General features: G+C 36.2%; 1 pseudogene; it reads left to right on the forward strand.

Moving 5' to 3' along the window:
* Nucleotides 1-2,224: 2,224 nt before the first annotated feature.
* LOC110288272 lies at nucleotides 2,225-4,581 on the forward strand (annotated as a pseudogene).
* Nucleotides 4,582-4,877: the final 296 nt, after the last annotated feature.

A 4,877-nucleotide genomic window follows, 5' to 3' on the forward strand; every position in this document is an offset into this window, starting at 1 on the left:
AAAATAAAGCCCCCCATATAAAATAAATAAGTATATAAGTAAAGCCAGCCTTAAACATTGATTTTACTTTTTAGTCAAGTTGACATAAAAAAAAACAGCCAGTACAACTGACCCCTTAGTCAACTTGACACACTAAACACTTCACTATTAAGCCTCAACCCTTACTTTCTTATTCATCCCCAAGATCTAAATAACTTGAAATGTCCCACAGTCTTTAAAAATTCTTCAAATTTCAATCCCTTTGAAATATCCGATCTCTTTTAAAATCCAAAGTCTTTTCATAATTAAATGACTCTTAACTGTGGGTTCTACTAAAATACTTCCTTCAAGAGGAAAAATATGGGGCACAATCAAAATCAAAATCAAACTCCAAATGTCCAATGTCTGGGATCCACTCACGATCTTCTGTATTCATTCAAGTGCTTTGGTCACTTCTCCAACCCTTCCTTTGGAGCACACAACTCATCCTCTAGGTTCCTGATACATGTACTTCACTGCTGCTGCTGTTCTTGGTAGTCAATCATGGTACTGGCATCTCTAAAACACTACTCTCTTCCACTCTAACTAGGCTACACCAATAGGCCTCTGTGCTCTCAGAAAACACTTCCCAGAATATTTTGCCTCTAGGATAATAGTCTCTTCTTAATCACTGCTAATTTCTTAGCTCCAGCTAACCAGCAGCAACAGTAATACAAAGTTTTTGCTTTAGTAGTTCTGGTAGCATGTTAATCACACCTGATTCTTTAACCCCAGCTAAACAAAACTACAAAATCTTCATAATCAAAATAGTAATGGCCCTGATAAGAGTCTTTCATTTTCCCTCTGAAATTCCACAAGCCAGGCCTCCATCTTCTGCGCTCTTCTCAACATTACCTTCCAAGCTCCTATACAACATCCCACAGAACTCTAAACACTAAATGGATCTTCTAGCCCTAAATTCCAAAGTCCTTTCACAATCCTCACCAAAACATGGTCAGGTTTTCACAGGAAATCCCCACTTCTGATACCAATTTGTATTAGTCAGGGTTTCTATTCCTGCAAAAACATCATAACCAAGAAGAAAGTTGGGGAGAAAGGGCTTCATTCACCTTAAACTCCCATGTTGCTGTTCACCACCAAAGGAAGTCAGGACTGGAACTTAAACAGGTCAGGAATAAGAAGCTGATGCAGAGGCCATGGAGGGAAGTTCCTTACTGGCTTATTGTGTCAAGTTTACAAAACCAGCCAGTACACTGTTTTTTTTTTTTTTTTTAAGTCTTAAAGATTTTAAAGATTTCTTTTTCTTATTTTATGTCTGTGAGTGTTTTTATTACTTGAATGTTTGCTTGTGTACCACATGTGTGCCTCATGCCTGCCAATATCCTGAGGAAGACACCCTAGAACAGAGTTACATACTATTTTAACACAAAACATGGCTGCTATGACCTGAATCAACATCCTCCAAAAAAAGCAACAATTACTTACAACATCTCATTCATTTCTCAAGCCCCAGAAACATTATTGTTCAGGTTTATTTATTTATTTATTTTCTTTCATGTGCTTAAGTGCTAACCTTATTGTATATGGTTGTATGCCACATGTATGCCTGGTACCTACGATTGCCAGAAGAATATTTCAGGACTTGGAGCTACGGATGGTTCTGAGCTGCACTGGGCATGGGGAACTGATCCCAATTTTCCTTCAAGAGTATTCAGTGTATCTAGCTCCCTGGCCATCTTCCTATACCCCAAGGAAACACTTTAATACTACAAATGAGTACAAGCAAACTTGGTACAAATTTTAAGTATGAAAATTAAAACTTTTAAGTGAATATGAAACTGAATCATTACAATATATAAGCATAGGAAGCTCTTGATCACATTCCTAGATAATAACTTAGTCACTCTTGCATTGTCTGATACCTGCATGAATAGAAACATCATAAGCACTTACAAAGTCAATAATCATAGGACACAGAGAGGTGACACTTCAATTCATATAATGTCTACAAAAAAATGAATTATTGGAATATAGCTCAATTTCTGAGACTTTAAGGGCCATCCCATAATGTTCTTGAGTTGGTAGGGGCTCATTCATACAACCTTTACAAGTCATGGGAGAAATCAGGGTTTAGAAACTCGAATTTCCTGAATTTGTTAAAAAATTTCCCGAGATAAATGGACTGAGTGTTCTCAACATTCTACCACTCCTATTTAGACCACAATGGAAAAACTATCAATATTTGATGACCTTATACTTTGCCATTGATGAGATCAATAAGGACACCCACCTCCTTCCCAATGTAACCTTGGGTTTCCATATCTATAATGCCTTTAATTCTGACCCAAGAACTTTGGAGGGATCTCTAATGTGGCTGTCTGGAAGGAATGAGTTTATCCCTAACTACAAATGCAAAAGTCAACAGAAAGCTCTTGGAATAATTTCAGGAACTAGGAGTGAATTTTCTGCTGCTATTGGAACTCTTTTGGAGCGCTACAAAGTTCCACAAGTAAGTTAGAAATGTTTTGGTGTCCACAACCACATTTTTTAAAACAGCAGAGAAGTTGCCTATGTTTGTGACAGGCACATTTAAAATATAAGTGAATGAATTACATGGATGTGGCAATGATCAGGAATGAAAAGAATGTGATGAAAAGCATGAGCAGTAAAATCTGTGAATTTCTGAGCAAATCACTGAGTAGTGTTTATTATTCTTCCTCCAAAACCTGACAAGAGACACTGTGGATGTTCAAGCTGAGCATTGCTCATAAGTCAAAATCTACAACAGATAACTAATTACCCAAGCTAGGGTATAAATATCTCATAGTCCATCCAGTAGTCAATAATTATCATAGAGGAATAGAGAGTCTAGACTATGTAACTAAATATGGAACAATCCTCAAGGCCAGCACCAATACAAATGATCCAAAAAGTTTATGATCTCATCCAAAAAAAGTAAGTATCTGATATTACAATTAAGAAAATCTCCTTAAATATGTATCCACAGTAGGCTCTTGCCAGACCCTCCTGAAGCAAAGAAATAAAAATCAGGAAATACTACAAAGAGAAAATATTAGGTGACCCCAAATTTCGCCTAATAGTCAAGATTAAAAACTGAGACCTTTATACATTGATTCTTATCACTCATTTAAACAACTCACAAATGTATCCTAATTACATTGCATCCTAATGTTAGAAAAATTAAAGATTTATCCATTTTTCTCAGTGATTTGTATTTTACATTCTTTGCTGGGTAATAACTCTGACAAATCTTTCACTAGGGAGGAAAGAAAGAGACAATAATCTCTGATGATGTTACCCCCCAGATCTTCATGTTCTAATTTTTGCAAGAACTGATTATATAAAATTCTCATTGTTTTCTCTGCATATTTTCTTTGCTAAAGTTAATATTCTGGGAAAAGTGATGTTATATAATCAGAGTGAATACACTTGCTAATGCTTTCTTCAGTCTTTGTTTATACCCAACACTCTGTTCCATTTTTATTGAAACAGATGAATCTACCATGCCTCTCAAACACATTAAACATGAAATTGTTTATCTCTTGGCTTATTGAGGTCTCTAAGTAACTTATTGCCCATGTACTTGACACAATCTCTATTCCTTCACATAATGAGAGAGAATCTAATGTCACAGAAGATATTCTCCTAACCAATATTCATTCCCTTGATTCTCATATGTGAAGAATGTACATATTTACTCTCTGAGGATGATGACCCACAATAGCTAGAAACTCAGAAACATCTGGTTTTACTTTGCTTTTCCAGGTCACATATGGACCATTTGATTCCATGCTCAGTGAAAAAGATAAATTTCCATCCCTTTATCAGATGTCTCCTAAGGACACGGCTCTAATCCAAGGGGTGATCTCTTTATTGCTGTATTTTGGCTGGAAGTGGGTGGGGGTTGTTGTGTCTGGTGATCTGAAGGGAATGGAGTTCCTCTCTCACCTGAAAGCAGAGATGGTATCAGAAGACATCTGTGTGGCTTTTACAGAAAGCCTCACAGCAAATTGGAAGGTAGAGTATAAATCTGGGGTTGGGTTGGTGAATTTGAACCACCATGCACAAGTAAATGTGAAAGTATTCTATGGTGATATAGATGACTTGCTGAATTTCTGTTTGAAAAATAAACTCATGTCAACCATTAGGACAGTGTGGATCATGGCAAAGCACCATTTAGTATACTTAGAGTCTGTATTCCATAATATGAAGTATTTGATAAACCTTTTCACAGGAAGCTTACTATTTTCCAAGAAGAGACATATCCCTGGTTTCAAGAACTTTCTCGAAGTACTTTCACCCTCCCAGTACCCAGGAGAATTTTACTTCTATAAATTCTGGATTGACAAGTTTGATTGTGCACCTCCTGCTTTGCTATGTGGACATCATAAACCCTGCCCACTAAATATTACTCTGAAGATTAAAGAAGAAGAGAATGATATAATGATTCCTTCTGAGGCCAGCTATTCCATATGGAATACGGTATATGCAATGGCCCACGCCATCCATAAAATGCTTTTGAGAAAAACAGAAATAGGATCTCATGAAGAGAAAAAGCATGACAGGTTTCTTCCCTGGCAGGTAAGCCTCCATCATAAAAGCAAGGAAAGCATTTGGGAAATTATACTGCTAGTATGTTCTTAAAGTCAAGCATATAATACATTTTCATCTTACAACTACAAGAATAAAAATGTGAAAGAGGCTTCTTTCACAATGGGCGTGTATGTGTCTGTAATTATGGTGCATGATTTTAGGATTAATATTTCATGATATTAAATTTAAACATAGTTCAACAAACGTCTTCCTAGTTTGAGGGGAATTTTGTAAGATGTCCAAATATAATTAATATTAAAATATAGCATGCTCCATAATCATAA

Source organism: Mus caroli, unplaced genomic scaffold (assembly GCF_900094665.2).
Source record: "Mus caroli unplaced genomic scaffold, CAROLI_EIJ_v1.1 scaffold_18853_1, whole genome shotgun sequence".
Taxonomy (NCBI): Eukaryota; Metazoa; Chordata; class Mammalia; order Rodentia; family Muridae; genus Mus; species Mus caroli.